This window comes from Stegostoma tigrinum, chromosome 3 (genome assembly GCF_030684315.1).
Source record: "Stegostoma tigrinum isolate sSteTig4 chromosome 3, sSteTig4.hap1, whole genome shotgun sequence".
Taxonomy (NCBI): Eukaryota; Metazoa; Chordata; class Chondrichthyes; order Orectolobiformes; family Stegostomatidae; genus Stegostoma; species Stegostoma tigrinum.
Window position 1 is genome coordinate 74,876,930 of NC_081356.1, and position 24,488 is coordinate 74,901,417.

A 24,488-nucleotide genomic window follows, 5' to 3' on the forward strand; every position below is an offset into this window, starting at 1 on the left:
TTGTAGATGTTGGGCATGCTTTAGGGAGAAAGGAGGTGAGTCACTCACTGCAAGTTTCTAACCTCTGACCTTCCCTTGCAACCCCAATATAGTCCAGTTCCATTTATAATCAATAGTAACCTCCAGCATGTTGATCGTGAGGGATTCAGTGGAAGTGATGCTATTGAATGTAAGGGAGAGATGGTCATTGCCTTACACCTGTGTGATGCAAATGGCCTTGCCGCTTGTCAGCCTAAACTTGGATGTTGTCCAGATCTTGCTGAATTTAGTCATGAACTGCTTCAATATCTGGATGAGTTTCCCCGATTCCTACTGAATCCAGTTTTGTTCGTCTCCTTGATGCCACACACAGTTAAATGTGGCCTTATGTCAAGAGTTGGCTCTGTGAATTTCGGTTCTTTTATCCATGATTGAACCAGGGCTGTAATGAGGTCAGGAGCTGAGTGGCCCTGGCAGAACCCAAACTGGGTGTCACTGAGCAAGTTATTGCTGAGCAGGTGCTGCTTGATAGCACTGTTGACGACGCCTTCTATCACTTTACAGATAACAGACTAGACTGATGGGGCGGTAATTCTCCAGATTGGACTTGTGCTTTTTTGCATACAGGGCTTTCCCAGGTAATTTCCCACATTGTGAGATAGATGCTGGTGTTGTAGTTTTACTGGAACAGCTTGGTAGGGATGCTAAAGTTCTCATGCTTCAGTGCTGTCGTCAGAGTCCAAAGCCTTTGCAACATTTAATACTCCCAACCGTTTCTGGATATCATGTGGAGTAAAGTGAATTGGCCAAAGACTAGCATCTGTGATGCTGGGGACTTCTACAGAAGTCAGAGACAGATCACTCATCCAGCACTTCTGGCTGAAGATTGTTGCAAATGCTTCAGTATTGGCCTTCGCACTGGCAAGCTGGGCTTCCTCATCACTGAGGATGGGATTATATATGGCATTTCCTTCAGTGAATTGCTAAATTGTCCACCACCATTTCTGACTGGAGGTGGCACGACTCAGGACTGATTTGTTGGTTGTACAATCACTTAGCCCTGCCTATCACTTGCTACTTTTGCTTTTTGACATGTAAGTAGTCCTGTTTGTGGCTTCATCACATTGACAGCTCATTTTTAGATACGCCTGGTTCTACTCCTGGCGCAAGCTCTTGCACTGATCAAAAGTTGGCCCTGTGTTTGATGGTAATGGTACAATGAGGGCTGTGTCCAGCTATTAAGTTGCAGATTGTGTTGCAGCTCAGTTTGGCTGCTACTGATGGTCCACGGTGCCTCACGGATATCCTGTCTTGACAGACTCGATCTGTTTGAAGTCTGTCACGTTTAACACTGTGACCAGTAGCCACGGGAGGCATCTTTAATGTGAAGATAGGACTAGCAGTGTTAATTACTCCTACCAATGTCATGGACAGATGTATGTGCAGCAGGCAGATTGCTGAAGGTGTGGTAAGGTATATTTTCACCTCACCATGAGCTGCAGACTCAGTCCAGCAGCTATGCTCTTTAGGTCATGACCAGACTAATCAGTGGTGGTGCTGCTGAGCTACCCTTAGGGATGGACATTGAGGTTCCTGACCCACTGTTCATTTTATGCCTTTTCCATGATCATTATTTCAAATCATCAGCCGACAAGGGGCAGAACATGATAATCAGTAAGTGATTTTAACCTGATGCCATTAGACTTCCGAGGATCCAGTGTCTCAACTGAATGCCACTGAGCCACCATCTCTGCAACATCGGTCCTGCTGCTGAACAGGACCTGCTCAGGAATAGTGATATCATTGGTCAAGACGTCATAAGGTGTAATTCCATGAGCATGAATATCCCTGCTGCTTGACTAATCTGTGAGACAGTTCTAACAATTTTGGTACTAGTTTCCAAATGTTGCTAAGAAGGATTTTTCAGTGTCAACAGGGCTGTGTTTTCTATTGTTTCCAGTGCCTTAGCTGATTGCAAGTGTTCTGAATGGTTTCATTCCTCTTTTGAGGCTTTTATTTTTGTAATTTACTATGACTGAATGCCTAGAAAGACAATCTCAGAAAGCTGTTAAAAGTCAACTACATTGTTCTGAGTCTGGAGTAACAGGTCAGCCAGATAATGACCACAATTTGCCTTCTTCTTAAAAAGGACATTGAGTGAACCAGATGGGTGATTAGTGATTACAACAACTGACAATCACAATGGTTTCATGCTCATCATTAGACTGTCAATTACCTTCCCAATAAACAAGATGAACTTTGTAACTCAAATGCTGTATCCTGGCACCAACAATCATGTGCATGGAATCTGTAAATCACACTTACACAAACTGTGCAAATAATTATTAGAAAATCGACAATCTTAAACTTATACGCTCTGAAATGTGAAAAAAAAGTAGAATAAAAACGGAAAATGTTGGAGAAACTACACAGATCTGGCAGCATCCATGGAAGAGAAGGATCATATTGCACTCAAAATGCTAACTCTATTTCTCACCACAGACGTTGCCAGACCTGCTGAATTTCTCCAGTAATTTCTGTTTTTATTTCAAATTTCCACCATTCATAGTATTTTCCTATTATTTGAACAAAAAAAAAGTTGGGGACTGTCCTTTTATTGTCAATTATCCTGGAAAAAAACAGTGTCAGTCCTGCCAAAAAACTTCAATTATGAGTCTTGGAAACATCCAGGTTCATAACATTCTCTAGATTCACAATGCAAGCAGCAAAAATTAAGTACCATATGGATTGATAGACATCCCAGTATTGTTAGCACAATTGCTTTTATATGGTAAAATGATCTTTAGGGACAACATTACATTCAAGATTCTCAATGCACCTTCAGTAGCAAATACATTTTCAAACTGAAAACCAAAACGTTTTAACTGTGTTTGGTTAAACACAGGACTGCTCTCCGGAGGAAACTTGGCACAAATTCATAAGAAAGTCCAATCAATGGCTAAGCATATTCAGTTCCAAAACCTTTTAAGACAAAAACAGTTTTGGCCTATTTAATTTCATTTTTATTTTAAAAAAAAGGTTAAAACAATACATACGACTCTTAGTTGCCACCACAAAATGATCAGAAAAACAAATAGCAACAAGAACCAGAATTGAATAACTGGAATTGGAATGCAACTTCTCCTTGAACACAAGCATTTGCATTATCCCTTGACAGTCTTGTTGTCATTCTCAAGTATCTTTTAACAGGTCTCCAAACTAAAAGCAATAGAATTTTGACTAAAAGTCAATGGATAATATATGATCCAAAGATAATATAAGCAACTAATTGCTGAACTCCCAACTTGAAACAAGAGTCCCCAAGTGACTTGCCCTTCAAGTCTCTTGCCATAGCTGGAGAAATTTAAATCATCTCTCATGTGGAAATACTGGAATTATCATTGGAGCAAGAGTCTCTGTTGGATTTTAACAGACTGACATAAACAATGGTTGTAGAGAACTGCACAACCAAAAAAAAAAGAAAATGTGAAAAGGTTTAAAAGATAACCAACAAATAATTAAAACCCAGATGCCAAAAACTGTCCCAAACATTTCTAAGAATATAAGAATATTCACTTTAAACCTGTAAACAGAAAATTTACAGCAAAACATCCTACTTGCAATTAAAAGAAAATTTTTAATAAAGCTATATTACATTCCCTAATATGTGCTAACAAAGAACAGCATCTCGAGGTGGCTTGCAGAAGTACAATCTCATAATAATGAGTAGTTAACAGGTGGTGTGACAAAGTATTGCCTAAGGGTCTGCAAGAAGGTCTGACAGGTAGAGATGGAAGTGGAGCAGTTTGAAGGGGAACTCCAGACCATGAATTCTAGAAGTAACAACAGAAGTGATACAGGAAATTACAAAACATTCAACATCATAGGAGGTAGCAAGAAGAGATTTGGGAAGGAACTTAGGGGATAAATCTGAGAGGTAGCGTGGATTATAAATAATAGGCTTAGAGGAGGGCCCTGGAGTTAGAGATGGGCAGATGCAGGAATCAAGTAATCTAGCATCAGGAAGGAAGGAAGGAAGGGGCCTATCTACTGTGAACACCCTTGTCATTTCTGCTGGCCCACTTTCCCATGCCCACCCCATCTTGCCCTCACCCATTGCCTGGGTCCCCCTTTTCCTTTCTAGGCCAGGAGCAGCCATCACATCCAACAGAGCTGAGAAGGAAAGGTTGCTGGCTTCTAATTAGATAGCAACTCTCATTGGTTGTTGTCCTAATGATGGAAAATCATAGAACCAATTGGTTACCTGCGAACTGGGGACTTAATTCCAATGGATCTTCCCTAAAGGACGTGATGTGAGTGTCACACAAGTTCCCCAGCCAATGGGTGAGAACCCTGTTACTAATATTAAATTCTGATCAATGAGTTTAGTCATTTCTTTTCTTCTTTATTGACTTTATACTGATATACCACAGGACTAACAGCTAATATTTAATGAAACAGTGATATTGTCACAGATAATGAAAACAGTAGTAGATCATTTAATCTATTAAGCCTGCTTCATCATTCAATAAAATCAAGGCTTATTTGATCGTGGGTGCTCTTAACTCTACTTTTCCCATCGTCTCCCCGTAATTTTTGATTCCCTTGTAAATTAAAAATCTGTCCAGCTCAGGCTTGAAAGTATTTAATGGTCTAACCACAACTGCTCTCTATGGAAGAGGAGACACTGCAGATGCCCCATCTATCATCTAACTGACAGAACATGACTATTGGTGCCTTGCAGGTATCAGTGTTGATGGCTCAAGAACTCATTGTAATTCTTACTGACGAAGGTGAGGGGATAGAAAGCCACACATTCAAATTTGCCTTTGACTCAAGGAGAGGCAATACTAAAATGAGCATAAATGGAAGTGGGATGTTACTAAGTGATATTGAAGGATTAGATGAATGAGGTAAAACTGTGCAAAATGGATTTAAATGAGGCTATCTAGTTTGAACCTAAGAAGAAGAACAATACTGGATATTTTCTAAATAGCTACAAACAATAGAGGTTCAAGGAGCCAGGATGGTCAGTTACAGAGATAATTAAGATATCATGAGCAGATCCAGAAAATAATCAAAAAAGCCAAAGGAATGCTGGTCTTTACGGTTTAAGGGGTGATGCACATATGTTGAGTCATAGCCAAGAGGAAGGATTCTGGGTTTCTCAGATGCAATGCTGAAAAATTTAATCCAGTAGGTTGACAAAATGCGGCGGACCAGGTTTCAGTTGGTGGCTGGGGAAGGGGTTCTAATGCCTTCATGGAAAGCCTTCAGAACAGATAGGGCACAGATAAACAGGTCAATTCCAGGGTCTGGTCCAAAGAATCCAGCAATAATACTACAATAAGTTAAATTACTTAACCCATGTGGCCAAAGCTCACGAACATATCTTCAGTTCACTTCTTATATTCACCACACAACTATCCTCTTCAAAGGTCATTACACTGCATCCCCATTACTCGTCCACCACCAATTTCTTACAGTCAGGGCTTAGGCCTAACATCCAGCTGCTCTGCATCATTCTCACACAAATGAAGGTTGCCTCAGATAATTCTTGTTTATTCAGCACATCACCCAAACACATTGCAAATTGCGTACTTACTTCTCTCTCTTACAGGACAGGGCAGCTCACCAGCTTGCAAGGGATATTGACACACCAAAAACAAAACAAATAATCATAGGGCAAGAAGTTAAGCTAGTAGCATGCTCAACATCTTGGGAATGGCTGTGCAAGGGACACTTACATCCAGCATTGCCAAGAAGATTGAGGATGACAGCAAGTTTCAGCCTTTGGCCCTTGAAAGCCCTCTGTCTTATACTTCTACCTGGCAAGAAGTACAAGTTTCTGTGATGTGAACATGGATTTCTTGCTTTTCATCTCTTTTGCCATCCCTCACCCAAACATTTCCCTCTGCATTTCTGCTTGCAGATACCAAAGTACTGCCTGCTGGCTAGCTCAGAAGTCACACAGCACCAGGTTATAGAGTCCAGCAGGTTTGAAATCACAAGCTTTCGCAGTCCTGCTCCTTCATCAGGGCACACTTCAGCTGATGAAAGGACAGCATTCTGAAAGCTTGTGATTTCAAATAAACCTGTTGGTCTGTAAACTGGTGTTGGGTGACTTCTGACCTTGTCCACCCCAGTCCAACACCAGCAACTCATCATCGTATTGATCAGCTGCTAGAGTCCCAGAGGCAAGGGCAAGAACTGCACAGCAACATCGATAAAGAAGCATAATCATCTGATCGAAAACATAGCCATCCGCTTACATTCTGGCGCAGCACATACCCTAATGAGTAGCATCGAGTCAGAATCTGCATAAGTTGAGCCACCAAGCACAGCTCTAGCCAGGAAAACAGACAGGACAGTTCACTTGCCTGCTGCTAAGAATAGTCAGTCTGCAGAAGAATTCAGCTATTAGGGTGAATGATGATTTTGACAGGGTAGTCTGCAGGAATACACTGATCATCATGCACATAAAGATTTTTGGTTCATTCACAGGCCTGCCAGATAGACTCTAGTCACTAGCGAGAGATTGGAATTCAGTGGGCATTTAATGACATGATCATTCAGGCATGGTCTATCAACTACACTTTGGTAAAGGGATAATCTTTGTGGTTCTAATACAGAGCCTGTTTACAAGGGGGCTCAGTTAATGATACATTCATTCAAAGGTTCCCGACACCACTGGGAACGCATCTGCCCTTGAAGACCTGCATTACCACCTTTACCAGCATGAGGTGCCATGTGGAAATGCCAGGTGGTGTGTTGAAAGCAGGACTTGCTATTCTGGAGGTCATATTCCACACTGTCTAACATTACTTATATTCAACTAAGCTAGCCTTTTGTGGAGAAATGGTTTTACTGTAGAGTAGATCACAATAAAACTCAGAATGGATTATTTACAAGAGCTGTAAAGCACATTCACTGGTGAAATACTGAACTGGCCCCAAGAATTTGTTTAACGAAGACAAAATACTAATTCTTGGCCTTTAGGTTAAAACATTTTTAATATTAAATATGCCTCCTGGACACATCTAAATATCAGTAAAATTTGTACAGAAACTCCAAAGAGCTCAAGAAACCTGATATGCATAATAACCTAATGTTTAATTTATTATTAAGAATATGCCTTCAATATTCCAAAGGGATTCGTGCAAAATCTCAGCCAGAAGCCACTCTCTTTGGGGTCCTTTCCCAATATTTCAGATGATTAACAGAAGTTATAAGGGCTTAGAATGAACAGTGGAGTTCAAAAAAGGACACATTTGAAACAAAGAAATAACCAGTCAAATGGCAATGTATCATGTGCTAACAATTACAACTTGACCAAATAATTCATTTATTATTTGCAGACAGTCAACTCCCACCACTGATGCCTGCCATTCAATATCCATCAGCCCAGTTAGCTCAGGTGACTGGATAACCGGGCAGCACAGTGACTCAGTAATTAAGCACAGCACCAGGGATCCAGCCCCGATTCCTCGCTCTCCCCATGTCTGCATGAGTTTCCTCCAGGTGCTCCAGTTCCCTCCAATAGTCAAAAAACGTGCAGGTTAGGTGGCTTGGCCATGCTAAAATGCCCATAGTGTCCAGGGATGTTCAGGCTAAGTGCATTAGCTATGGTAAATGCAGGATTACAGGGAAAGGGTAGGGGGAGCTGGGCCTAGGTGGGATGCTCTTGAAAGGGTCTGTGTAAACTCTAAGGGTCAAAGGGCCTACATCTGCACTAAATGGATTTTATGATTCTACAAGCTGAATTGCAAAACAGAGCCACACCAACAGTGTGGGTTTGATTCCTACTCTGTTTGAGGTTTCACCATCTCAGCCTTACCATTCACCCAGAGCGTGGTGATTCTCATGTTAAAATTACCAATACTACTCATCTCCCAGCTTTTAAATTTTGTTCACAATTCCCTGAAATTTTCTTTCCATTTCTTTCTCTTATTAAATACAACTTTCAATATTTGCACTACAGCTTGCATCTCTGAAGACTTTTGCAACCTGTGGAACAGGTTATTTACAAGGGAATGAATCATAAATGTTAGTGATGGCTTGTGGGACATCCCAGATGCCTTTTCAAAACGTTTAGGTTTGAACAGAACTCAGATCTATATGTGCGTGATGTGACCATATGCTATTCAATATTCAACTGAGGTATTCATGGGGGAGGGCAATGGCCTATTGGTATTATCACCAGACTATTAATCTAGAGACCCAGGTAATGTCCTGGAGATCCAGATTCAAATCCCACCATGGCAGACTGGAATTTTAATTCTGCTGAAATCTGGGATTAAGTCGAATGATGACCATGCAACTGTTGCTTTGTGTCAGGAACAACCCACCTGGTTCATTAATGCTGTTTAGGAAAGGGAATCTGCCATGCTAACCTGGTCTGGCCTACACATGACTCCAAATCCATAGCAACGTAGCTGACTCTTGATAGCATTTGGGACATTTAGAGATGGATTAGGGTTGGGGTGCAGTTTGCTGGTCCAGCCAGTGATGCCCACATTCTGTGAATGAATAAAAAATACTCCTCCTTCATTCCAAGCACCTCCCCAAAGCTCTACAGCATAAATACTAAAATCTGGGAAGGAATGAGATATACTTCATGTGCATATTGACTTGATTCCTACATTTACTGTTATTATTTCCTTGATCCCAAATAACATTCCATTCCTTCTCTTTGATGCTTTGGCCTAGATATTCACACATACCTAGATCTCTCTCTAGATTAAAACAAGGCAAAAATGAGAGCAATGTACAAACAAACATACTTAGCTGTACCCTGGGGTTTAGAATGAATAACTTAGAAAGGGATGGGTCTCGCTGAAATTTGCAAAGATCACAAATTCCCAATTTCACAATTTAATATGGAGGTCATGAACATATCTTGCTGAATGAGGTGGAATTTTCCACAACAATTCTGAAGGGTTAAGATTTTACCTTTGTATTGCACTGTGCCCTCGTCAAAAACTCTGCTGCCAATGTCCTAACTTAAAACAACTTCCACAGCACCTCTATGTTTGGTAACCTACATTTTCTCCCGATCAATCAAAGTCCTGATTTTCAAATTCTAATCTTTGTTTCAAATCTTTTCAAGCCCTCTGCCAGCCCTATCTCTGAAATCCTCTTCAGTCCCACAATCTTTTGAGATATCTATCCTCTAATTCTGGCCATCAATGCGTCGACTATTTTAATCATTCTGCTATTGGTGGCTACACTTTCAGTCATCCATGCACGTAACTCAGAAATACACCTCTCCTAACCTCTCCATCTTTCTTCTTTCAGACACTCCTAAACAAGCTTCTGGTTAGCTGACATAATGTTTTGTGATTTGTTCACAGGATGTGGATATGGCCAGCTAGCACAGCATTTATTGCTCATCCCTAATGGCCCCAGAGGAGTTCATGGTCAGCATGCCATCGCTGCAGTCCTTGGGGTGCCTGAGGTTAGGAAGGGGGTTCCAAAGCTTTTACATGATAGTAGTTCCAAATTAGGACCCTCGGAGAATCAGAAAAGGTCTTCACTGGTTTCAGTCATATCACAGGATTATGGCTATTGGAAAGTAATCATGTTACCCCAGTGCCATCAATTCAGGTATTCTGTAGAGTACTGTCCAAGGCCCAACCATCTTCAACTGCTTCATCTCCATCATAAGATCAAAAATGGAGATGTTCACTGATGACGGCACAATTTTCAGGACCATTTATGATTTCTTAGTTACTGAAGCAATGAACGTCTTTCTCCAACAAACTCTGGACAACAACCTTAAAGCTAGCTAATCAGTGGCAAGTCACATTTGTGTCATACAGAAATCAGGGGCGATGATGGGACTTTTGTTGGAGATAAGATTATCACAACTTAACTAAGACAAAGTCACTGAAATATCTGTTAGCATGAAAAGCAGCTGAATTCGAATGTACAATTGTTATAAATAAATAGACGGAAGCAAGTTTGATGTAATAATCTCATGTCAGGATTCAGATTACATTCATAAATGAGTTTCACTCACAGAGGTTGCACTCTAAGTTCCTCGGTGAGTGATTAGAGGCAGCAATTATTTTATTGCCGCATTTAAATTCCTCAAGAAAAAAAAGTTATAAAATTGCTAAAAGGATTTACATCATGTCAGCAGGTTGTGTGAAAAACTTTATAATACACCTAGCAGCAGCAATTAATCCATTGATGGCTGAAATAAAGGAAGTATGAATCCCTGTTCCATGACTTTTGTTGATATGCTTCATGATAAATCATATCACAACTTATGCTTGCAAAATTCATAAATACCTATAAATAATTCCATTAGATTTTTAATTTCATCTGTTGCTAGGGTCTATGCTTAGCCTTAAAAAGAAAGAACAAAATAGACTATGTTAGAGATGGTCCTTGCTTGGCATTTGAGTGAAACGTATGTTACTTGCCACATATCAACCCAGGCTTGCTTATAGTAATTGACAAAACTTTTCCTACCAAGACAGGACATTCTTACCTAATCAGCTGAAAGGAAGTTTGGCATTGGTGATAACACTTTTGTCTATTATTGTACAGCTATGACTTGTGTACTACTCATAAATTACAAATTTTAAGTTACAAGTTACAGTTAATAAATTATCTTTTATACGTTTGCTTGTGTTAATATGACAATCTCATTCATTTGTTAACGCAAGTGATAAAATGTTTAAAATTAGAATTTACAATAGTAAGAGACAGCGGAGAAGGGTCTCAATCTGAAACAGCAGCTTTTCTGCTCCTCCAATGCTGCTTGGCCTGCTGCGTTCACCCAGCTCTAGACCGTGTTATCTCAAAAAGGATTTATTCAAGTTGTAATTATGGAGCATTACAGGAATACTCGTGAACACGGTTGAAGCTAATTGCATTTGTGCATTCTGAATATTTTTATTCTGAGCAATTTCATGATAATTTTCAGATTTCATCTGTCAAGTGCTTGAGAGGAAATTTAGACCCTGCTATAACTGTTTATTTTAATCTCTGTAATGCTTTTGCAACTTCTAAAAGTTTATTAAATGGAAAACCACTGCAACGAATGTACGAACTTCATTGATCACTTATAAAATACTGATGCAAATATTTCTTGAACTGCTAAGTTTTTGAAATTGCCACATAATTACACATGCAGTCCAGAAAAAGTAGAACTCAAGATACAATCATTCACTTTAAAGAAACTGTATAGCTTTTGCATGTTATTTTCGGACAACAGCAATGCTAGGTTATTATGTTTCTTTACTTGATCCTGCAATGGGAGTTCTGTCAAGTTTATAATGAACACCAGGGAGAGTTCAAATGAGTGAACACCAACGTATGAATCACAATTCAAATAGGCTTAAAAGTTAACAGATCATTTTACATCATTATTACATCTTAATCTGAACAGTTAATTGATCAAATGAATAGGTACCTTCAGAAAAAATATTGTAGACAATTAAAAATGTACAGTGAACAAATAGGATTTTTTTTCAATAGTGCTCTGTACTGTATTTCTGTTAGGTGTCAATGTTGGGTATGCTAACATAGCTTCAAAAATCTAAAACATAGAAATGTGGTGTCTTCAGCCCAACCATCTTCAAACTGCTTCATCAAAGACATTCCCTTCATCATAAGGTCAGAAGTGGGCAAGTTCAGTCATGATGGTACACTCCTGACTCCTCAAGTACTGAAGCAGTCCATGTCCAAATGCAGCAAGACATGGATTACATCTAGAGATAGTAGGAGCTGCAGATGCTGGAGAATCTGAGATAACAAGGTGTAGAGCTGGATGAACACAGCAGGCCAAGCAGCATCAGAGGATCAGGAAGGCTGATGTTTCATGCCCAGACCCTTCTTCAGAAATGGGGAAGGGGAAGGGGGTTCTGAAATAAATAGGGACAGAGGGGGAGGCGGATAGAAGATGGATAGAGGAGAAGATAGGTGGAGAGGAGACAGGCAAGTTAAAGAGGCGGGGATGGAGCCAGTAAAGGCGAGTGTAGGTGGGGAGGTAGGGAGGAGATAGGTCAGTCCAGGGAAGACAGGACAAGGTTAGTAGATAGGAGTTGGGGGTGTGGCTTGAGGTGGGAGGAGGAGATAGGTGGGAAGAAGGACAGGTTAGGGAGACGGGGCGAGCTGGGCTGGTTTTGGGATGCCGTAGGGGGAGGGGAGATTTTGAAGCTTGCAAAATCCACATTGATACCATTGAGCTGCGTGGTTCCCTAGCAGAATAGGAGTCTGCAAAGTGGTCCCCAAGCCTCCACTTGGTTTCTCTAATGTAGGGGAGCCACAGTCGAGGGTGTTCTTGACCACTGAGGCGGGGGGGGGGGGGGGGGGGGGAGTGGTGGTCCTTGAAAAACGAGGACATCTGAGGTGTATGGGAGTGGAATGCCTCATCCTGGGAGCAGATGCAGGGGAGGCGAAGGAATTGGGAATGGGGATGGCATTTTTGCAGGAAGGTGGGTGGGAAGAGGTGTATTCTAGTGTAATCTGTTCCCGTTGTGGCCTCCTCTACATCAGGGAGGCCAAGCGGAGGCTTGGGGACCGCTTTGCAGAACACCTACACTCGGTTTGCACTAAACAACTGCAACTCCCAGTCACGAACCATTTCAACTCCCCCTCCCAATTCCTCAGAGACATGTCTCATCCTGGGCCTCCTGCACTGCCACAATGATGCTACCCGAAGGTTGCAGGAACAGCAACTCATATTCCGTTTGCGAATGCTGCAGGCTAATGGTATCAATGTGGACTTCACAAGCTTCAAAATCTCCCCTCCACCTACCGCATCTCAAAACCAGCCCAGCTCGTCCCTGCCACCCTAACCTGTCCTTCCTCCCACCTATCTCCTCCTCCCACCTCAAGCCCCACCCCCCTCTCCTACCTACTAACCTCATCCCGCCCCCTTGACCTGTCTGTCCTCCCTGGGCTAATCTGTCCCCTCCCTAACTCCCTACCTACACTCACTTTTACTGGCTCCATCCCCACCTCTTTGACCTGTCTGTCTCTTCTCTGCCTATCTTCTCCTTTATCCATCTTCTATCCGCCTCCCCCTCTCTCCCTATTTATTTCAGAACCCCCTTCCCCTCCCCCATTTCTGAAGAAGGGTCCAGGCCTGAAACGTCAGCCTTCCTGCTCCTCTATTGCTGCTTGGCTTGCTGTGTTTATCCAGTTCTACACCTTGTTATCATGGATTATATCTACACTGGATGATAAGTGGCAAGTAACATTTATACTGCTCACTTCCAAAACAGCATTGTTGGTGCAGCAAATAGTCTGCAGTGGTTGAGACTGGCAACTCACTGCCACCTTCTGATGGACAACTAGGGTTGGGCAGTAAATGCTGGACCAGCCAGCAACACCTGTATCCCATGAATGAAAAAGAATTCTAATTCCCTTTATCTTCATTTTTCATGCCTGGAATCTTTGGACGGATGCACCTGAGCTTGACGAAAATGTTCCAAGAGGCAATATTTGGGCAGTGCATCCCCTGTGAAACACAATATCTCTCCAATCAAAAACTGACTTCCACCTGAATAGGGAAATTATACTGTGAAATCATTGCAGGGACAAAGGACAGAGGGGAGTATTCGACTGGGTGCATGTACACTAACTCTGCATTTAGCTCACTCAACTCCCCTTTATTTCCCCTCCAAACCTCCTTGGTTAAGGTCATTAAACAGATCAGGAAATGCAGCAGCCTCAACACTGACTCATGGAGAATCCAACTATATATCTTGCCCCATAAAGCAACCGTTCATTCATGCATTGATTCCAACCATTCAGCCCATTTTGTATCTGTGACACCAGTGTCCCTCTTATTCTACAGGCTTTAACTTAATCCAAAGTCTGTTTTGTATCACTTTAACAAATGCCTTTTGGAAATTCATGAACACCACATCAATTGCATTTCCCTCATCAATTGTTCTTACTGCCTCATTAAAAAGAAAAGCCAAGTTAGTTAAACGCAATTTGACTTTAAAACAAACTTTAAAAACAAATCTATGCTGGCTTTCCTTAATTACTCCACATTTTCTGAATATCAAGTGTGTTCCCGGTTATTGTCTCTTAAAAATTTCCCACCACCAAAGTTAAACTGACTGGCCTCATCCTTCATCACATTTTCCACAAGAAAATTGCAACATCTACAATTTTCCAATCAATTAACATCACCCCCATATTAATTGAAGATTCCATGATTATAGCCAGTTTCTTACAGATTTCCATTCTTACTTCCCTCAAATGCATTTGGCCCAGTCCCAGTAACTTAACAACTTTATGCCAGCCTTCTTCTGTTCTGAAAAAGGGTCACTGAACATGAAATGTCACAATTCTACTTTAACTCCACAGATGAGAGTTTCTCCAGCAATTTTCAGCCTTACCTTTTTATCACTTTTTAATGCTTTAATGATCTGGTCGTTCACAATGTCTTTGTCAGTATCTTCTTCCTTGATAAAGTCAAATGAGAAATATTTATTAGCATCTCAGTCAGACCCCTGGAATATTCTCCAATGGCTCCAATCAGCCTATTCCTCCTTTTGACACCTTTACTATTTATCTAACTGTAGAAGACTTTTTGATTGCCTTCTTACATTAGTTGCCAATTTCTTCAAAATCTCTCTTTTTGTTTTCTTTTTTCCCATCTTCCTCTGAATTTGTCATATTTAATTTGCAAAAAGAAAGAATGAATCATTTTAAACTAATTGAATGTCAAAACTATACAGTGATTTTTGCATCACAGCTGGGATTGCCACCTTAGACAAAATCTAAAAGAAAAGGAAGTCCTGAGGATGCAGCCTGAAATCTGGCTCTTTTTCCATTGAGCGTAGAATGAGATAATCACACAACTTGATGAATGACATTGGAAAAACAAGTGGCAATCAGTTTCCTTCTCTACATTTGATCTGATGAAAATTCATAGGGCCTGCAGTCAATGTTGAGGTCCCACTAACTCCTAACTGTACACAACACAGCTGCCTCTAGCTACATCCTTCATAGTCACCTCAGAAATTGTGGGAATTGAAGCCATGTCAAGCCATCCTACCAGCCTAGAATTACTTCCCTGAGGAATAACCTCAGTTTTGCATATCAATTAGCCTAGTGAGCGCAATGTCTCAGAAACTGCCCACAGAATATGATATTCACAGCCCAATCAGTTGAGCGATTATTTCAGTGTATTTGATAGGCCACTAGTCATTTTCTGGAGGGATGTATGATCTTGTAGGAAAGAATGCAGCAAATCTGGCATCTTACAATTGAATTGTTTAAAAACATTTTGTGCTATAAGACAAACTGATATTTGAAATGAACTTGAATCCTACACACCAAGATCAACAGTTACAAACCAAACAAACAGCCATTATTTTTTCTTCTTATAATCAGCAAGATTGCAATTACTTTTCCATCATAAATACTTCTTCAACTTATGTCAAATATAAAGCACCTACACATTAGTTAGTCAGATGGCTGTTTGTACCAGAAACAATCATTGGAATTTAACCATTGGTTGCACTTAATCATTGAGCAAAGGACTCAGTTTAAGAAAAAAAGTGAAGAGCAAATGCTCAAAAACCTGCATGAAAACAATAATTTCTGGAAACACTCAGCAGCCCAGAAAACAGCCATAGAAAAATGAAAAGAAGTTAACTGCTTTGATTTATCTCAGATAGCTAATGGCCAAACCGAATACCACAGACTCTGGATAATTATACAAATTCTGATCTATTATTCCTGTGGCCTGCAAATCTGTTCTACTTATCTGGAAGTCTATTTTAGTTGTGAAATGAAACCATTACAGGCCAGATTTTTCATCTTGGAAGGTCAGAATCAGGAATTAGGGATTTCTGGATGTCATAATGCTGGGACCTGATCACATTATCTCTATGGCAGGTTGGGGAGGCAGGCTATAGCTGGGGGCACAAAAGACTATCAGACCATAAGACACAAACGCAGAAGTGGTCATTCATCCCTTTCTGCTCTGCTAATGTGAGCATGGTTGATCTGATAACTCTTAACTCCATTTTCCTGCCTTTTCTCCCATAACCCTGGATCCCCTTACTGATTAAAATAAATCTATCAATAACAGGACTTGAATATTCATAGCTATCCAGGCTCAACCCAGTCTGCAGTAAAGAATTCCTCAAATTTGCTACCATCTGAGAGAAGAAATTCCTCCTTGTCTCGGTTTTAAATGATGACCTCCTTATTCTGAGATTATGCCCTCTGGTCCTAGACTCTCCTATAAAAGGAAACTACATCTCCACACTTACGCAAAGAAGCTTGTATGTTTCAATAGGGTCACCTCTCATTCTTCTAAATTCCAGAGAGTACTGGCTCACCGGACTAAACCTCGCCTCATATGACAGTCCCTCTATACCTGGAACCAGATTAGTGGATCCTTCTCCTGACTATCTCCAATGCCAATGTAGCTTTCCTTTAATAAAGGAGCCAAACCTGTTCACCATGATCCAATTGAGGTCTGACTATTGCTTCGTATAATTTTAGCAAAATCTACTGACTTTTATACTCCACTCACTTTGAAATAAAGGCCAACAGTTTGTTTGCCTTCCTCATTACCCACTCTTTTGGATGCTAACACTTTGTGATTCATGGAGAAAGATACCCAAATTGCTCTGCTCTCTAGGTTTCTGCTGCCATTCTCTGTTTAAATAATACTCAACCCCTACGTTCTTCCCTCAAAGTGTATACCCTCACATTTTTCCACATTATACTCCATCTGCTCGCTCTGTGACCTGTCTACATCCCTCTGCAGATTCTTGGCGTTATCCTCATCATCTTTCCACAGCATTCCTGAGGTAGAAGCAGAATCAAGTAGAGGCTGAGGTGGCCACATTTAAGGGCCCACCTCTACTGCACAAACATTAAAACAGGTTTTCAAATCAATACGAAGCCTCCTACCCCTCATCTCCTATCTTCCATACCCTCCTGCCTCCACATACTTCCTAGCTTCCTCATTTGCATATTCCACTCATTCCCTACCATCTCTATACACTCCCACGTTCACCAGCTGCGTCTATTTCCACTCGCCTCAAATCCATGACATATAAATGCAACCTTTGAAGTAAGTTAGAAGCTCAGCCATTTGGCAAAACTTTCAAACAGCGAAGTAGATAGCTGAGCTAAAATTCAAAGGAGGCTCATAAAGACAATCCCAGTAATTGCACACCGATTACTTTAAATTCAGTGGTATGAAAACTTGTAGGTATAAATATTTAGGATAGAATTAACTCCATGGAAAAAGATGGGTTGGTTACGAACAGTCAACACAACTTCAAAAGGAAAGTCATGTTGAACCAACTTGAAGAGGTTTTTTTGGAAGAGGTGACAGAAAGGGTTGATGGGGGTAATGCTGTTGATGTGGTATATGTGGATTTCTAGAAGCCATTTCATACAATGCGACACAATAGATCATAGAATCCCTACACTGTGGAAACAGGCCCTTGAGCCCAACAAGTCCACACTGGCCCACACAGCATCCCACCCAGACCCATTCCCCTACAATCCCACCTAACCTACACATCCCTGAACACTATGGACAATTCACCTCGGCTGGTGAGTCTTTGGACTGTGGGAGGAAACCGGAGCACCCAGAGGAGACCCACACAGACACAGGGAGAATGTGCAAACTCCACACAGACAGTCGCCCGAGGGGGGAATCAAACCCAGGTCCCTGGTGCTGTGGGGCAGCAGTGCTAACCACTGAGCCACCATGCCAGCCCAATAGACTTCTGAAGAATGTTACAGGTTGTGATATAAGAGAGACAGTAACAGTGTAGACAGAGAATTGGGTGAGTGACAAGAAACAGAGAATAATGGTCGATGGTGATTTTTTGAGCGAGAGGATTGTTTGCAGTGGGCATCCCCAGGAGTCAAAATTGGGATGCCTGCCTTTCCTGATACATATTATTTATCTGGATCATGGCTCGCAGGAGAAAATTTCTGGTTTGCAGGTTACACAAATATTGGAAGAATTCTACATTATGAGGAGAGTGTGGAACCCCAAAAAGGACATTTACAGGTTGGTCAAGTGGGCAGTTACGCGGCAGATAAAGGTTCAATACGGAGAAATGTAAGGCAATGCACTTTGGTCAGAAGAACATGGAAATACAAAATATGTCTAAAATATGGAGTACATTTGGCTACAGGATCGGAGGGACCTGTGGGGTATATGTGCAGAGATCAATGAAGGTGAGAAAACAGGTGGAGAGAGCAGTTAATAAAGCATACAGTGTTCTCAGCTTTATTACTACAGGCATACAATTTGGGAGCAAGGTGGTGATGGTTAACTTGTACAATCCAGTCATCAGACATCAGCTAGAGTACAGTGTACAATTCTGGATGTAAGTTTGCTCGCTGAGCTGGAAGGTTCGTTTTCAGACGTTTCGTCACCATGCTAGATAACATCATCAGTGAATCTCCGGTGAAGCGCTGGTGTTATGTCCCGCTTTCTATTTATCTGGTTAGGTTTCCTTGGGTTGGTGATGTCATTTCCTGCATTGGTGACATCATTTCCTGTTCTTTTTCATTGATTCGTAGCCCATCTACCACACTCTGAGAAAAAGAACAGGAAATGACATCACCAACGCAGGAAATGGCATCACCAACCCAAGGAAACCTAAACAGATAAATAGAAAGCGGGACATAACACCAGTGCTTCATTGGAGGCTCACTGTTGATGTTACCCAGAATGGTGACAAAACATCTGGGAATGAACCTTCCAGCTCAGTGAACCAGCTTACATCCGGAACAAAATAAAGACTCACTCTTTTGTGGACCGAGAAGAGGAGAGCGTGACTGTGTTAGAAGTGGAAGGAAGACATCGGGTTGGCTGTGCACCCTTGCAACCGGTGGATCTTAATGCTGGCTTCGGCCTAACGCTGGTTCAGGGGAGCAGCCAACCTGCAACAATAGCTGCGGCGAGTGCTCGTGCCCCGGGTCAAGGGGTCCGGAACACCATCCGCATTTCCGTGAAGAAGGTGGATGAAGGTGCACCTGTGGACCGCACCTTCTTCGTGAAGAGGGTCCTGTTGTCCTGTTGTGGGTTCGCTGCTGCGGACATTTACTGCCTGCAGAAATTCCCTGGAGGAGGTTTTTACGATGAAACCTTCAGGAGTGCCAAGCTTTGCGAGCGCTTCCTGGAAGTTTTCAAGGAGAAAGGAGGTGAGGGCCCCCTCTCTGTATTGACCGCTGTCCCGCTGTTCGTGATGCCAGCGCAGAGGAGCCGTATGACTGTACACATGTACAACCCGCATGCGCCAGCAGTTGATGTCCTGACCTTCCTTGGAAGGTAAGTGAAGGTCGAAGGGGACCTAACTAACATCATGGACCCCTTCGGGATCTGGACCAGTAAGAGGCAGGTCAGGGTGACGCTGAGGACGGGCGCGGACGGGAACATCATACACCCACCGTCCAGCTTTGCGATCGGCGGGAGCAAGGGCTACCTGACCTATGCAGGGCAACCTAAAGTCTGCCATGTCTGTGGTAGGTCAGGTCACGTGGCAGCCGACTGCAAAGCCATCATTTGCAGGAACTGCAGGGAGGAGGGGCACCTTGCAAAGGATTGCCCAAAAGAAAAAAGCTGCAACCAGAGATGGGCTGAGAGGTGGCAGATGGAGTTCAACCTGGATAAATGTGAGGTGATGCATTTTGGAAGGTCAAATTTGAAAGCTGAGTACAGGATTAAGGATAGGCTTCTTGGCAGTGTGGAGGAACAGAGGGATCTTGGTGTGCAGATACATAGATCCCTTAAAATGGCCACCCAAGTGGACAGGGTTGTTAAGAAAGCATATGGTGTTTTGGCTTTTATTAACAGGGGGATTGAGTTTAAGAGTCATGAGATCTTGTTGCAGCTCTATAAAACTTTGGTTAGACCGCACTTGGAATACTGCGTCCAGTTCTGGTCGCCCTATTATAGGAAAGATGTGGATGCTTTCGAGAGGGTTCAGAGGAGGTTTACCAGGATGCTGCCTGGACTGGAGGGCTTATCTTATGAAGAGAGGTTGACTGAGCTCGGACTTTTTTCATTGGAGAAAAGGAGGAGGAGAGGGGACCTAATTGAGGTATACAAGATAATGAGAGGCATAGATAGAGTTGATAGCCAGAGACTATTTCCCAGGGCAGAAATGGCTAACGCGAGGGGTCATAGTTTTAAGCTGGTTGGAGGAAAGTATAGAGGGGATGGCAGAGGCGGGTTCTTTACACAGAGAGTTGTGAGAGCATGGAATGTGTTGCCAGCAGCAGTTGTGGAAGCAAGGTCATTGGGATCATTTAAGAGACTGCTGAACATGCATATGGTCACAGAAATTTGAGGGTGCATACATGAGGATCAATGGTCGGCACAACATCGTGGGCTGAAGGGCCTGTTCTGTGCTATACTGTTCTATGTTCTATGTTCTTTGCAGGGAAGCGGGCCAATTCTGTAGGGTATGCCCACAGTGGGGGACAACCTACGCCCAGGTTGCCGGCAGGGGCGATGCGGGGCAAGCCCCCCCGGAAGAGAGGAAGGCACCAGGCCCCTGCAAGGACACCCCTAATGTGCAGGAGAGCCAGGTCGTGCAGGAGGGCCCAGCCCCACAGGACGGACCCGAGGCCAGCAAAGCGCCCCCGCAGGCTCCACTCCCCCCCCCGCCCCCCGACAACCCGGAGTCGATGGAGGCGGCGACAGGCGACCCAGGGGAGTGAACGACGGTCCGGAAAGCGAGGAGGAAGGTGCGCCGGCGGGTTCCAGCACCGCAACCATTGGGCGGGAAGAGGCAGCTACAGGGGGGATATAAGAGCTCCTCTGACGAGGGAGATTCGGAGGAGGCCTGCCCGAAGCAGAAGCTAAAGATCTCAAGGAAGAAGGAAAGCAGCACCCTGCTTCCAGGTGACGGGAGGCGTCCTGAGGCTCCCTCCGACACCCAGCCACGCGCCGCTGGGTCCCTGGAGGGCCCCCTGGAACCTGCAGGCGGGAAGCAGGAAACAACGTGCCCCCAGCCTGACCCAGAGCAGGACTCTCCTGCCTCTGTACCCCCGATGGGGGGATGCCACCCGGAAGGCAGCACGGACGGTTTCCTGAGTCCGGAGAGCGTCCAGCAGTTCACCCGGGCAATGGGCATGAAGGGACAGATGGAGGGGCTGGACCTAGGACTTGGGGAGGGTACTGCGGTCACTGCCCACAATGCGGGTACGAGTTGCGAGCATTAATGTGCACAGCGTCAAGTCCACCGCAAGATGTGTGTCCACGTTGGCCTACTGACCACCATCAAGGCGAACCTCCTGTTTCTGCAGGAGTGCGGGATACTGCACCTCAGCAGGTACGGGAAATGGTCGGGCGCCCGGACCTGAGGGCCTTTGATCTGGTAGGGGGGTAACGACTGTTGGTCCTCGGGCCTGGCCATTCTGCTGCAGGGGCGCAAATTCACCATCTCTCAAGTTCGGGAGGTGGTGGGGGTGGGGGGGGGTGCGCCTCCTAGTGGCTGATGTCACCTACAGGAACGCTCCCCTGAGGCTGGTCAACGTGTACGCCCCAGTGGTGCGGAGTGAGCGCTTGACCGTCCTGTAGCGGCTTCCACCCCTGCTGGCTACGTCCAGGCCGGTCATCCTAGGCGGAGACTTCAACTGCATCATCCATGCAGATGGAAGATCCAGTGTGAGGACCGTGGGTGAGGGGAGTCAACTGGACGTCACGTCCAGATTCCTGATGGGCAAGGTGAAGGACGCCAAGCTGCTCGATGTCTTCAGCACCCCTGCAGACGGAGCGCAGCGGAGATACACCTGGTCGCGGCCAGACAGGTCTATCCGCTCAAGGATAGACTTCCTGTTTGTGTCACGGGCGGTCTCGGTCAGGTCCACCGGCGTCGAGCCGGTGTTCTTCTCTGACCACTGCCTCCTGCTGGCCGACTGTCACTTTCAGGACGACCAGCAGGCCGGCAAGGGGACGTGGATGCTCAACACGACTCTGTTGACCGAAGAGAACGTCGAGGAGCTTAAGAGGGAGTATGCCGGTTGGAGAACTGTGAATCCCCTCTTTGAGTCTCCGGGCGACTCGTGGGAGACGGTGAAGGAGAATATCAAGAGGTTCTTTGTCCTCAAGGGTGTTCGGAAGGGGAGAGAGAGGCAGGGAAAGCTGTCGCAACTACAGAAAAGGGTGCAGAACCTGCTCCTTCTGCAGTCGATGGTGATCGATGTCACGGAGGACCTCTGCGAGGTGAGGGGCCAGCAAGCCTCGCTCTTCGCCGTGGAGGCTTCCAGGATAATCTTCCGGTCCAGGGTCCGCTCCATGGAGCAGGACGAGACGTGCTTACGTTTCTTCTTTCAGAAGGTGCACAAAGAGAGCTCTGTGCTTAGCCGGCTGAAGGAGGACGATGGCTCGGTGACGTCGTCTTGGCCCGACATTTTGAGGATCAGCAGATCCTTCTATGCCGGACTCTACGACGTGAAGCCCACGGACAGCACGGCCTCCGTTTTGTTCCTGTCGTCTATCACTGAGGTCTTAGACAACGGTACGAGGGAGTGGCTGGACCGGCCGATATCCCTGGATGAGCTGACCAGAGCCCTCAAGTCCTTGGAAAGGAATAAGACTCCTGGGAGCGACGGCTTACCGGTCGAGCAGTATGCCGCTCTGTGGGAACTGGTCGGCCAGGATCTGCTGGAGGTTTACGATAGTGCGCTTCGGGCAGGGGAAATGTGCAAGTCCATGAGGAAGGGCATCATCACCCTCATTTACAAGAGGAAGGGGGAGAGGGAAGAAATTAAGAATTGGCGTCCCATTTCACGATTGAACGTGGACTACAAAATCCTGGCCAAGGTCATAGCCAACCAGGTCAGGTCTGTCCTGGAGTCGGTGATTCACCCTGACCAAACCTGCGCTGTGCCGGGCAGGAAGATTGCTGAGAGCCTCGCGCTCATCAGGGATACGATCGCCTACATGCAGGACAGTCGGGTGGACACCTGCCTCGTCAGCCTGGACCAGGAGAAGGCCTTCGACAGGGTCTCTCATGCTTACATGAGGGACGTCCTCTCCAAATTGGGGTTCGGGGAGGGCATCCGCGATTGGATCCGGCTGCTCTACACCAACACCGTTAGCGCAGACTCGATCAACAGGTGGTAATCAGACAGTTTTCCCGTCAGATCTGGAGTCAAGCAGGGCTGCCTGCTCTCTCCTGCCTTGTTCGTGTGCTGTGTGGAGCCCTTCGCCACATCCATCAGGAAGGACATGAGCCTGAAGGGTGTGACTATCCCAGGCAGCGGAGGCCTTCAGGTCAAGACCTCCCTGTACATGGACAACGTCGCCATCTTCTGCACTGATCGTCGGTCGGTGAGTAGGCTGTTGGACATCTGCGGCCAGTTTGAACTGACCTCGGGTGCCAAAGTCAATAGGGGTAAGAGCGAGGCCATGTTCTTCAGGAACTGGGACGACCGCTCCTTCATCCCCTTCACCATCAGGACAGACTACCTCAAGGTGCTGGGTGTTTGGTTCGGTGGAGCTGGGGCATGCACTAAGACTTGGGAGGAGCGTATCTCCAAATTTAAGCAGAAGCTGGGCAGGTGGACGCTCCGGTCCTTCTCCATCGCGGGTAAGAACCTGGTTGTCAGGTGCGAGGGGCTTTCGGTACTGTTGTATGTGGCGCAGGCCTGGCCTATTCCCCGGACCTGCACCACTGCGGTCACCCGGGCCATCTTCCACTTCATTTGGGGGTCGAGGATGGATCGGGTCCGCAGAGACACCATGTACAAAGACCTGGAAAATGGGGGAAAGGGCGTACAGAACGCCACCCTCGCCCTGACGGCTACCTTTGTGTGCAGCTGCATCAAGCTGTGCGTAGATCCTCAGTACGCAAACACCAAGTGTCACTACTTACTGAGGCTCTACCTGTCCCCGGTGTTGCGAAGGATGGGCCTGGCCTCGTTGCCGCGGAACGCTCCGAGTAGTTGGACTGTCCCGTACCACCTGTCCTTCGTGGAGAAATTTTTGAAGGGAAACACCTTTGACCACAAGGCCGTCAGGCAGTGGTCAGCACATGGTATCCTCGAGACCCTTCCGGAAAAGGAGAGGGTGGATCCCGTCGGGTGGTTCCCCACGCAGACTGCCAAAGTCGTTTGGCAGAATGCCTCATCGCCAGAACTTTCAAACAAGCACAAGGGCATTGCTTTGCTGGTGGTGAGAGGGGCTCTGCCAGTGAGGTCCTTTATGCATGCCCGGAATCTCTGCGCCACCGCACGCTGCCGTCGAGGCGGCTGCGGGGGGGACGAGACTGTCGATCACCTCCTTCTGGAGTGTGCCTATGCGCAGGAGGTCTGGAGGGGGATGCAGTGGTATTTGTCGAGGTTCGTCCCGAGCAGCTCCGTGACACGGGACTCGGTGCTCTACAGGCCGTTTCCCGGGACGCACACCGAGACCAACATCAACTGCGCCTGGAAGACCATCAATGTGGTGAAAGACGCTCTTTGGTCTGCCCGCAACTTGCTGGTCTGCCAGCTGAAAGAACTGACCCCGACCGAGTGTTGCAGACTGGCGCACT

The 24,488-nt window shown here is 45.0% G+C and overlaps 1 protein-coding gene across 1 annotated transcript in view; it reads right to left on the reverse strand.

The window, feature by feature from the left end:
• LOC125449638 (tumor necrosis factor alpha-induced protein 8) overlaps positions 1-24,488 on the reverse strand; it is a 140,058-nt gene that overhangs the window by 81,918 nt on the left and 33,652 nt on the right. Inside the window, exon 2 of the mRNA XM_048525500.2 lies at positions 14,349-14,414. The gene's annotated coding sequence lies outside the window, so the exon portion shown is untranslated. The remainder of the gene's footprint in view (positions 1-14,348; positions 14,415-24,488) is intronic.